The sequence below is a fragment of the Mytilus edulis genome, chromosome 13 (genome assembly GCF_963676685.1).
Source record: "Mytilus edulis chromosome 13, xbMytEdul2.2, whole genome shotgun sequence".
NCBI classification, from domain to species: domain Eukaryota; kingdom Metazoa; phylum Mollusca; class Bivalvia; order Mytilida; family Mytilidae; genus Mytilus; species Mytilus edulis.
The window spans coordinates 51721547-51734857 of record NC_092356.1 but is presented as its reverse complement, the minus strand read 5'-3'; the positions used below and the strand labels follow the sequence as shown (position 1 = coordinate 51734857).

Here is a 13311-nt window from a genome sequence, read left to right as displayed (position 1 = left end):
GAAGGGAACCAGTTTACATACTTTATTTTATTTCCAACAAAAATGTTGACCTAGAATGGCTTGTATAGACTAGTCCGCGGTTTTATTCTCCAAAACTGGACCTTCCAGAGGGGGTGCGGACTATAGAGTACAATTAGCAAGAAATAAGAGAACACGTTCAATTTCGCGGCGAGGTGGTTGTTTACATTCCGCCATCATTGATATTGTAGAGGGCGTTCTCATCATTTTTCAAACTAATAATTTTAACTCATCCATATTAATAAGTTATTTCTATTTAATATCAAATTAAAACTGATTAATATAAAAACTAAACCTTTCATTACAAATTTCTCGTTTCTTTTCAATGCAATTGAAATAAACTGGTATCTGCTAGATTGAAACGATCCAAACATAGTAAAAAAGACAACCGTAAACCAGCTTAGAATTTGTAAACTACAAAACGTAATCAGTTATTGTTCATTCCGTTTTGGTGTTTCATACAGACTTATATGGTTTGTATAAGCTTAACACCCTTCAAACATTAATGTAATAGGTATAATAAAGACTGTTTTATAAGAGGATGGAACTGTTTTACTTTCAAAGTCGTATTATACTGATATCTGTAATGTACGGATTTCGACTCTCACCGGTTAATTTCTTCTTTTACACGTGCTTTTTAAACTTCCTGTTTAAACATCCCAAGTTTCAAAATTGTTTTTTAAGTGAATTAAACTTATTCTAACAAACGTGAAGCGTTCTAGAATCATTTTAAAGCAGTTTCTACTTCTGTTTGATGATGGAAAACAGGTTTCCTCAAGAAAATACCGCAAACGATCGCAGAGGATTTGAAATGTACAAGTCAAATCGGCACTTATTTGAAGTCAATTCGGCATCCAATAATATTTGTTATAATATTTTCTATTCAATTGATTAATAATTTTTGCCAAGTACATAGTTAATATGCTGTTGTGTATAAAGGTAAACAACAAAGCCCTTACCCAAGCTGTTGTTTTAACAATGAGACAATTAGAAAAATAAAATGGAAAACTATGAGTCACTTTCAATAAATCAAACTTTCATGCCAAATCATTAGCAAATTTAAGGTGTTTTTTAAGTTTATACAGCATTAAACCAACAATCCTGTAAAATGCTCAACTGGTTAAAAAATGCATAAAGAATAGCCAATACCTCAAATATATGATTAAAAATACACATTTGGTTGAGAAAAATAAATACATACAAAATGTACAGGAACCCCCAAAAATGTGAAAGTAAATATTTTTTGACAATCCCTTCCTTAGGTATTTAACTCTTTTTGCTTAAATACTGAACAAAATTCTGGCAACCCCTTTCTTATGTTTACTCTTTTTGCTTAAAATACTGTTAAAAATATATATTTAACATGGATGACGAATTGACTATATCAGGTGTCGATTTGACTATACCGGGTGCCAATTTAACCAGGTGCCGATTTGAGTAGAATTCTTTGAAATTACCTGAGTTTCATTAGACCTTTGATAACAATAACAAAAAGATTATTTACCTAAATTTTTGTGGGGAGAAGGGGGTCGGGACTATGTACCAGTGAGAAATATAGAAGTCTTTCTACGGTATTTATTTGTACAATTCAGGTAGTCTTGACCTATTCATTTGTCTTAAAAAAAACAGCCAGTTGTCATCTTCACTTCACACACACACACATATACGAATATCAATTCTTACGAGACATGTTGCATTGTTAAACTAATAACGGTATGTGAAAATCAAGACTTGCATTAAAAATATCCCAATATTAGAGAGAGTGGCGTCATTTTTCCTCAGAGCTTTCAGCTCTTTGATTCGAAGATGTAATAGGAAACACACGTATTATTTTGTTGGGCCTGAGTCTTTTAAGAATCCAAATTCTTTAAATGATAACAAGTTATTATGAATTCCTCCCGTCTTCCACTCCGATGTCGTTATGTATAATTCTGAGACAAACATCACTGCAACATCGTAACAGACAAAGTACAAAGACACAATCGTATACAATGCTCAAAATAAGTTATTACAGAAATTCATTTAAGCAACATTAAATTATTTTAACAATAAATTATGATAAATTAGCAAAACAATGTTTGTCAAATTGAATACCTGTCGTAGTGATGGAACAACAGCTTTAAGTATCACATTTATTAATAAACCAAATAAAGTTCGTTCCAATAAGCCAGCCTGTTTGCTCATTCGACAACATTACAATGTTATAATATATAAGTCAAAATCATGACCAAAGTAATTCACTTTCAAAGGCTTCTTATCAGCTACAGACTGGACCTATAAATGATACGACGACGACGATGACGACGAGTTGCACGATAGCTTTGTTTGGCTTATATAACATTCTTTTTTTATCGCAGACGCAATAATTGAAACCATTTTTAAAAGGCTTTAACTTCTATCAAGAATAGTAAATCTGTCACAACTATGATAGATTAACAGTATATACTGACAATAACTTTTGCTCATCGTTCATAACATGCCTAATGTTTTGTTTTAGAGGAATCTCGTGAGTAGACGGTTTCAATGTTGAAAACAGAGAGAATTTTTGTGAATCCGCTATATGTTATCTTGAAGCTTTATACTACATTGTTCTATACATTGGACAATACATTGCATGTTATGCCTATTTTATGTTTTGAGTGATGACCGCCGTGTTCAATAATAGATTGTACTTAAGTATCAATGCACAAGCTAAAGATAATTACTGCCTATTTGCTTTCAAAATGTTTGAAACTGTCAGCTGTGCAGATATTTAAAACAAAAATACAAAGAAGTAACAATAGTCTTTTAAGGGTAATTACTCAAATAAACAGTCAATTGACAGTTTCAATTGCTTAATTGTTTTGTAGATCTTGTATATGTGCTCGTGTTTGCTGTCAATCTGTTGTATCTATCTATGATGGTCAAACAATATTATTAAAAGAACATTAAGTTTGGTCATAATTGCTTTCTGATCGATTACTCAAATACGGTGTCAGTTAATGGTTGAGTCATTTTCCATTTTAGTTTGTAGATCTTGTACTGCTATGAGACTACTTTAACAAATGTGTCTATCTATGATGGTCAAAAGATATCAATAAAAAAAAAAACAATAAATTTGGTGATAATTTCTTTTAGAGCGATAATTGAAATACGGTGTCAGTTAATGGTTGGGTCATTTTCCATTTTGATTTGTAGATCTTGTAATGCTATGAGACTATACTTTAACAAATGTGTCTATCTATGATGGTCAAAAGATATCATTAAAAAAATAAAATTTGGTGATAATTTCTTTTAGAGCGATAATTGAAATACGGTGTCAGTTAATTACTGAGTCATTTTACATTTTAATTTGTAGTTCTTATACTGCTATGAGACAAACTGTGGAATTTTTTCATACATTTACAATGGTCTCTTGCTGTTTTTATGACAGGAATGGAGACTGTATAATACCTATCCTATGAAAAAGTTCCGAACCCATCTTAAGATGATTTGTTGTGGTCTACATTATCTGCAACGAACTGTACAACTGATTGATGGTCATTTTCATTTTCTGTGCTTCTTGACACAGCAGCGTTCATCTCAAATTTCTGTACCTCACTGTATGAAGAACTAAACCCAAGATTATACAATGTGTCGACAAGGAAACGGTAACCTAAGTGTTGGTGCAATTGAATACCTAAGCCAATCTGCAAGGGTGCTATTACACTTCTTTGCTTTGTTGCCTGTATGATTGCATGTCCAAGTGCTAAATAACGAGTTCAAAATTACACTTAGTGAACAAGACATTTACTGACAAAAAAAATGTTATTGATGAACGTCTATATATGCATTGAACATTATAAACATACGTATAATACAACTTATTGTCTTTTATTCTTTTAAAATACTTAACAATACCGGAAAAATCGAAGATACCAAAACAGCAAATTCGTCTGCTACATTGCGGTTACTTCCCTTTTGTGACTGTAGCCCGAACGTTACGTAATTTCCATGAAAGTTATTAGCAAATTTGTAAAACAAGCCGATCGATTTTTGACGATTTTTGATATGTTGTTTAGACATAATTTATTATTGAAAATCCACAAAAATCTTTTGTTGCAATTTGTTTGACGTTAAACTTTATTTTGACTAGACTATTAATGACTTAATTACGCCGAGCTCTTGAGAACAACTTTGAGCCGTTTTGTCAGAACACTTTATAAAGTATCCATTATATGATAGAATTTACTATCAATAAGCTGTATTACAATTTAACATATATTTTGGACCAAGAAGAAGGGAATGGCTTTTTTATGTTTACATCAGAGGCATATGATACTCAAAAAAAATTTACTATCCTGTAGTACTTCCAAATATAAACATGCTAAAATTGGCTTAAATACTCGCTATTGATGTAGATGATAACCATAAAATCATATTAGCATTGACCAATGTACCATGACGTTGTCATTACTCAAGGCCAGATGGACTTTTAAATGTCGGACAGAGTTTTACACCTTGCACCCATTAAACCTAGTCACTGACTAAACCATGAAAACATAACATTAACTATTAAATGAATTCAGAAAATTGATTAATAAGTTCAAGCACAGAATATGCTTGTCTTTAGTCGTGCCAAGAACCAATCTAATGTCAATCAATTTTCAACTTATTTTCATTTTGTGCTTTTAGTAGTGAATTTGGGGGTAAAAAAAGACGTAATCTCCCCCTTTTGATCGAAAAAATATATCATTTACGCCCTTTTTCAAATTGATTCGCCAAGGGCTTATGTGGTACCGTTACACCACTGTCGCACATAGTAGGCAGATCATTTGGTTTTTCCCAATCACGTATAATATAGTTTTATTTCTTTATGCTACTGCCCAAAACCAGGATCGAAACTGTGTTCAGTGATAGTCATCGATTTCTGTCTGTCAATACTTTTTCGTTAATTACGATGGCGATGGCTCGGTAGATGATGGTTTTTTTTCTTTTCTTTTTAACATGTTTGAGTTTTTTCACATTGTTTTCCTATAGCCTTAATTATAAAGCTAATTATATGGTATGGATTTTGTTCATTGTTGACGGCCGGATATCAATTATTAAAATCTTGGTTACTGTAAACCAAATTATTTTCACAGAAAGTTTATTTTCTCGTGTTTAGCCCGTTTCTACCTACTTCGGGTCGATTTCATTTCGCGATTTTGAAATTTACGTAATGTAGTCAAATAAGGAAAGATCCAAATTGAACAAATTCTCGACGATCTATATTCGCGTTATTTTTCTACTCACGAAAGTAGAGAAAAATAATTGCGAAAATAAGTTGGTTTACAGTTTCTTCAAATTTTACAGTACACGAAAACTATTATAAGATATATAATCGCCCATTACAAGATGAAATATTACGTACTATGTCTTAAAAGTCTCAAACAAATTCATAGTAAAAATTGTGTAGCTTAGACTTTTGCGAAAAAGCAAAGACAACATTAAAAATATCTGTATAAATCGTGCTAGCTTAGCAAAACGATTCACATGATATGTTTACATTGCACGGAGATATCTCAAGGTATGCAATTTAGGCATTTTAGAGTCTACGCAAAGTTTCAAGGACGCAAAGCGATGTAAAACAAAATGAGAACTGCGAAAGGAGCAAAATAAATGTAGTGCAATATCGTTTAGAATTTCTATGCGCTTGTTATTGGAATTCGATCTATTCTGCGCCGATTCATAGTTTTCCTTACGAGTAGAGATATATTGATAACCTAGCAAACTTTGCATTCTTTAACAAAGAATTTTTTTTCTTCAGTTTTCTCAATTTTTATTTGGTTCATGTCTTTCAAAATCCGCTGTTAAATTTTGAGACGTAGTTATATATATAACAAGTTGGATGTCAGTGACAAAATATGCTTCCTTCTAGGAAGAATTTGGTATACATATATTATTATATATAAATATATTTATCACGTTCTGCATTTGTGTTTTTGATTTGTTCGTGGATCAAAATGTTTTCTATGTTATGACGTGTGCTGATTTTCCTTTGCTGTTTGAAAGGTAATTTTATTACTACATATCATCTTCAAGTTTTATTTTTATTTTAACAGCATAATTTAAAATAACAGGTTATATCGAGGCGATGTACTCAACCTAAAAGATTAAAATGAAAACGAGATATGTTCTGGAACTAATTCATCATTTGTTCTTCATTTGATCATCATTTTATATTGTTATGTTTCATTGTGTACATCGCTTTACGTGCTCCGGTTATAGGAGTTTTATACTGGAAACCGTGTAACTTTCCCCTCTCTTCTGGATGACGAAAACTGGCCGTGTGCACAACTGCAGGGAACATTCAGCGGACACGTTGTCCAAAGGAACAATTCGTGGCTAACCACAGCGTGAGTTACATTTAAAACATTAAAAATGATGTCTTTACATCAGCGATGAACTGTTTTTATATATTTTTCTATGTTATAAAGAAACTATGAACATTTTACCGTTCAAAGTGTTCGTATCTGCGATTACACAATTTAATTCAAGACAGAACCAAACGTGTGCAAGACTATTCATCTATTTATCATTATAAAGAACATTAACAGCTTTATATATCTACGAACTGTCCTAGTGAACATTTTGATACTGGACGTTAAATTAAGTTATAAAATAAATCAGCTAGAGATATAAAACTAAAATAACACTTATATCGAAATGTATACGTAACAGTATATAAGTAATATTCAGTTTATGATTACGCTTCAGTCGTGAATAGAAATTTTATAGGAGAAAAATAGCAATGTAAAAACAAATCAAATGTAAAACACGAACGTTCATTTGTTTAACTTGAGATTTCAGGGAATGAATTTCTTAAAATTGTCAGATATCATTTCTTATGACTGAAAGAACCAAAAAATCTTTACCACAAAAGAGAAGTTTTGGGTTAGTGTCCTAATTCGCAACATTTATTCAAGGGCTTTATTCTGGACATGCATAAGTAATGCGAATCAAGACCGCACAATAAAGTGCAAATCGAGACGACTTGAATTCATAATTTGTGTGATTTTTTTACCAGAAGCAAATACAGAAAACTGTTGTGTGGAAAGTACTTTAAATTATGTGTGTATCAATGGTTTTTTTTCATTCATGTACCAAAAAAATAACTTTAAAATTTGAAATATGTGCTGTTAATAAAGAATGACACAATGCTCTTCAACTTCGTACTTCATTAGGTCTTTTTAACTAGCTTTGATTCGAACGTCACTGATGAGTCTTTTGTAGACGAAACGCGCGTCTCGTGCAAATACAAAATTGCAATCCTGGTATATATAATGAGTTTATTTATACACATCAGCTATTACTGATAAGAACAAAAGTAAAAACATTGATAGGTTAATAAGACTTATTGAAAATGCATAAGTGACTGACTTTTTCATACCAATGAAATTTTGATATTTTCACTCAAATCAATCGGTTAACACAGAGAATAAAAAAATGAACTTTTTTTTGTATTACTATTTTAGGAGTTGTACTATCATACAGCAACGATGAAGTTGCTCTTATGGTTTGCAAGGCAGAAGCTAAGTTTACCATGTTAGTTTATGGGTCAGTTTCTGCTGTTAGAAGAACATCTTCTTATTTTCAAGGGAAAAAATGTAAAGATATTTGCAAAGAAATGGTTTCATTGTAAGTATTCTGAAATAGTTTTGACATTAGGAAGTCAAGAAAGTTTGATATACAGTACAATAATCAAGAATGGAGGATTTTGACAACTGCATGTTTGAATTTGGTCATTTAACACTTTTTAAAAAACTACTTTAAATACATACTTGTATGTGTTCGCGATATTATTTTTCACTGCCATATCGTACCTATATTTTTTATCAAAACTATATTGGAAAAACTTCTGTGTCATTTATCCTGATTTTAAAGTAATAATTTACTTTATGTTGAAGAGAACACATGAAACTTCAACTTTCAAAATCAGCAAATAGTAATTTTTGTTTAAGTGCCAACACTATCAATACCAATCAACACTTTAACATGTAAAATTCCACAAACTGGGGAAGTATCGGGACGCAAATAGTCACTTCACATAGAAAATGACTAGAATTTCAAGAAATCTCTTAAGGTTCATCATAAGGAATTGAAAAATATGGCCGCGTTTACACCTCCAAAATTACTATGAGTACAGACAAACTGGTACATCCAGGAAAGTTTTAAGGCATGGCAGGAACTAGATATATAAAAGTTATATGAAGTCTACGTTTCAGAAAATTAAAAACTTACCTGGATTTTGATTTTCATTTTTTTCCAGTCTGCAGAAGATAGCAAAATAAACAAACACCCGAGTTTCATTTGATACGGTCCACTCAGTTACACAGTTTAAACCTGTTAAATCACCTATTGTTTACAGGTGTCTATTGTCCATCTATTGTCCATTTAAATCAATACTACTCACAACATTGATTATATGAGGGGAGCTTCTCAATCGTTTTCACTACTTAGTTAATTTTTGCACCTTCTGCAGGAACGAAAAAAAATGGATAGCAAAATCTAGAAAAGTTTATAATTTTCTGAAACATAAAATGCATTTAAAATTTATATATCTAGTTCCTGCCATCCCTTAAAACTGTTGCAGGTGTATAGGTTAGTCTGTACTCAGAGTAAAATTTGGGGTGTAAATACGGCCATTTTAGCCAAAAGGTTATGATGAACCTTAAGGAAAAGCTCGAGATAAAAAATAAAACATAATGTTTGCTTTATACAATAATTAATATATCCTGCATTTTAATTTCTCCACGGGGCCTCGGTGGCCAAGTGGTCTTAGTAGTTCTACTACTATAATCACTAGCCAGTCAGCACTGAGGTTGTGAGTTCGAACCGGTTCATGCAGGTGCACTCGACTCCAATCATAATTAACTAGGATAGTCAGTTTTCTTATCGAAAGTCGGTTGTTTTTTCCGGGCACTCCGGCTTTCCCCGCCAATAAAAACTGGCCGCCACGAAATAGCCCAAAATGCCACTTAAAAGTGTCGTTAAAACACCAACAATCAATCAATCATTAATTTCTCCACTGCGATTTGAATGTTCATTTACTTACCATTTTAATTAATATTGTTAACTTTGATTTATCTTTTAGCTACCATTGTTTTGACACCAATCACAGCTTCAACACGACTGATTTTTATGTGTTATATATGGTTGCAATTCGACAACTAATAATGCAAAGTATTGCTGCTGTGAAAAATATATAAGTATCTAACACACTGTGACAGGAAATAAACTAAAAAAGTTATGGATCATTCTTACTAAAATCAGCAATTGAATATACAAAAAATTTTAATGAATATTATCTGAATTCTCTTAGTGTAATTTTGAGGATATACCAATATCAACAATAATTTGATTTGCGAGATGCAGCGGTTAATATTGTTATTTGAAAACAGCGAAAAACTGATTAGATACCATATGATGAGTTTATAAATAACACATAGCTAAGATGGTGATAGAGCAGATTGTTACCCCGAGAAAACATTGTCAACCGCGGCGAAGCCAAGGTTGACAATGCTTTTTCGAGGGTACCAATCTGCTCTATCACCCTCTCAGCCATGTGTTATTTGATTTATTATACTGAATGTCGTATCGTTATTGTCTTTTACAGATGAATTGTATTTAAAAGTATTTTCTATGATGTCACTTACATATATAACAACGTTATGGGTATTAGAAAAATCAACAGAAGTGAAGCAAAATGTTTTATTTTGACAGTCAAATAATAAAATTGAGCCAAAACGTAGAACTTAATCAGTGTATTTAATTACTTGATGATACATGTGATAGAGTAAAGTTTCACACTCTTATTAGCCAATCAAAATATGGCATTATTAACGTGAAGTATAATAAATTAATTTATTATATTGTATATATCAATCAAACTAAATAAATACAGTCTTAATTTCGATTTGAGTCGAACAATGAAGGTATTTCATTTCTGATGAACTATCTGTCAGTCATTTTTTGGACCTGAAATGAATCCATTTTTTTTTCAATAATAAAACTTTGATACAATGGATTTATGAAAGAATCAAAATTTCAAAGGAATGATTTCGAAAAAAAATCTGAACTATGCAATGGCTATTGTTCAATTCAAATAAGTTCTTCAATGCTATGTTTTGCATTTAATTTAGAGAAAAAAATGCATTAAGACTTAATCTGATATCAATACATTATTCAGCTTTTAATTAAATGAATCAAGAGGTCATTTTGTGGATAGGAAAATTAGCAGATACCAATATCAAACTCCAAGAAGACATTGACTCTTTACACAGAAACGTGGGTATACATCATATGCCTTTTTTGAAATGCCATAAAGGTAAAAAATTGTTTCAGTAGAGTATAAGGAAGTCGATAGTTATTTGTACATTGCTATAGTAAACATACACATATTGATGCGAATTAAGTTGGCAAACGTTGATAATGATATACACACAAAAAACAGAATATATGAAGATAAAAAACACTGGTTAAATATTCGCTTACCAGGCTTTGGTTCAATTGAATAAATAAGGACTAAAGTTTAAAACTCCAATTACAGCAATGATTTATAATAGATACAATATTGTCTCTTCGTCGATCATATTTGATTGCGTTAAACATCCCTAAGAAAACTACAAAGACTTTGTGTTTTAAATGAACACGATTATGCTTGGCAAACAAAAGACAGTTGCACTAGAAACAATATACAATAGTATAGACTAATCTATAAAATTTTCGGTCCTAAAAAAGCTGACAACAAATTAAATCAAGACTACCAACAATGTGTCATCAATACAAAGTTCGTCAAAAGACATTTAGATTGTGTGTTTTCGTGTCGTCTTTAGCACTTATATTGGTAGCTATGTTCATGAGTAAAATCTCTAAGCAACATCACCAAAGAAGTACAGGAAGACACCATCTTGTGCAATCATACCCAATACAAATGTCTACATAAATTCAGTGAAGAAACATTTAAGACCTCTTGTAAACAATACATTGATAAAATGATGTTCGTCATCTTTATTTACAAATTTAGTCATATCCGTCTTGTGTTTTGTGTGATTATCTTTCAATTTTAATCGGGAATGCTTTGTTCTTCAATGGTGCTAAGCAATTAGGCAGTTTGAAAGTTGAAAGCATATAAAGATGAATAATCAACTGTTATGCAAAATAGGTATTTTTTGCATACATTTTGCAGAAGAGTTTTCGCCCAATTTTAAAGAATTCCACCGTCTATTGATGACGTACGCTGCAACCCTCTGTCATCGGATCCTGATTCAAAAACAACTTTGTGTCGTTTTGTCAGCACACTTTATAAAGTACCCCTCTTCAGTATCGATTTTTTAATCAATAAGCTATGTTACAGTTTAAAATCTTTGTTTGAACCCAATAGATAGATATGGCAATTATAATTTTAACATCAGAAGCAAACCATACTCAACGACAATTTACTACCCATTTCCAAATCATAAACAAACTAAGATTAACGTTAAAAATCCTTAAGTCGATATTGCTGTAGATCTACATAATTGAAAATGCAAATAGGAAAAGTAATTTTTCAATTTCTCGTTTTATTCCAGGTTGACTAATCAGTTGTTAAACAAATACCATTTTCCAAAAGTATTTCAATCTTAACAAAAATGCACAATATCATGATTATCACAGCGTCATGAGTATACTATGATATTCTTGCAATAAAAAAGGCTTATTCTAGAATATTTGACAAAATCTATATTTGATATAATTATTCAATAAATCGTTGACTAATTGCATAAAACACATATCTACTCCTAAAACTTTGGTTTATGAAGCATGAAAATGAGGTCATTGTCAAATCAACCTTGCCAGACAGACATGTCCTTGCAATCATTCCATATTCCAAATATTTTTGACCGATTGCTTTCAAATTTAGAACAAAAAAAAGACATAACCATGAAACTCAACATTGACCAATGAACCATGAAATGAGGTCAAGATCAGATTATTCCTACCAGATATACATATACACGTTGCAAACATCAATTACACCAAATTTAATTGACCTGTTGCTTTTGATATCTGATAAACAGACAAAACCCCGATAACCATGAAATATTACCATTGACCAATGAACCATGAACATGACACAAAACAAGGTCTCTTGATCTGTAAATGTCTGACAGACTTGTACACCTTGTAACCATTACAAACTAAACTTAATTGACACATAGCTTACAGTATCTGAGACACTTACTAAACCATGAAAACATAACATTAACCAATGAACTAGGAAAATTGAAACATGAGTTCAAGCACAGATGATCCCTGCTAGGCTGACATGTGCACCTCACAATCATTCCACATAAAATTATATTGACCTATTGGGTATGGTGTTAGTATGTATCAGGAAACGATCCCAACACTAAAAATGTAGCATTTGCCAACGAATCATGAAATTGAGGTCAAAAACAGATAAAACATTTAAGACATGCATCTATATGTACGCCTACAATCATTCAATGCAACAAGTATTTTATACCTATTTTTATTTGTATCTGAGAAATATACCAAACAAAAAAACTTTAATAGGCAATAATGTCATGGTCAGACGAAAAGCTTGTCAATACAATTTGGTCAACGTGGCTTCTAAAACCTACTTTTAAATCAATGTCATGGAACATATTCCTTCACCCAAATGATAGCTGATGCAAAATCGATTTTCAATAGGTGTGTACTTTTGTCTTTAGTCGTACTAAGAATAATTAATATAATGTCAATCTATTTCCAACTAATTTTCCGTTTGTGCGTAAGGCAATGCCTGTACCAAGTCAGGAATATGACAGTTATTTTCCCTTCATTTGACGTGTTTGAGCTGTTGATTTTGTCACTCGATAATTTTCGTTTTGAACTTACTTGGAGTTGGGTAGTTCTGTTATTTTACATATTGGTATCTTCCGATGAACTTTTTTTTACAAGAAGGACGTTATGTTCTTTGCCAAAACCCTGGTTCGTCAACTTTCTGCGAATACACTGGTGACTATTTATAAAGTCTAAGTAGCAGCAGGAAGCTGTTCAATACCGAATGAGTTTGAAAATTATATCCTATATACAGGTGAAGTTTGTAATTTGCTGCTTATGTGAGAGAAATTAAATTCTCGCTTGTCATCGATTTAGGTACAATTTCGAGGTAAAGATAATATAACAATCACCGAATAAATCGTCTGTTGTCAGCTTAACGATACGAACGATAAGTAGACTTTGCATGGAGATACCTCTAGGTATGCAATCTATGCATCTTGAAATCTCTCAACATCTTTGCTCATG

The 13311-nt window shown here is 31.7% G+C and overlaps 1 long non-coding RNA gene across 1 annotated transcript; it reads left to right on the top strand.

Annotated features, from left to right (window-relative positions):
* Positions 1-6287: 6287 nt before the first annotated feature.
* Positions 6288-9737, top strand: LOC139502035 (uncharacterized). The gene is made up of 3 exons (XR_011658715.1): positions 6288-6374; positions 7494-7656; positions 9113-9737. It is a non-coding gene; the product is annotated as an uncharacterized lncRNA (long non-coding RNA).
* Positions 9738-13311: the final 3574 nt, after the last annotated feature.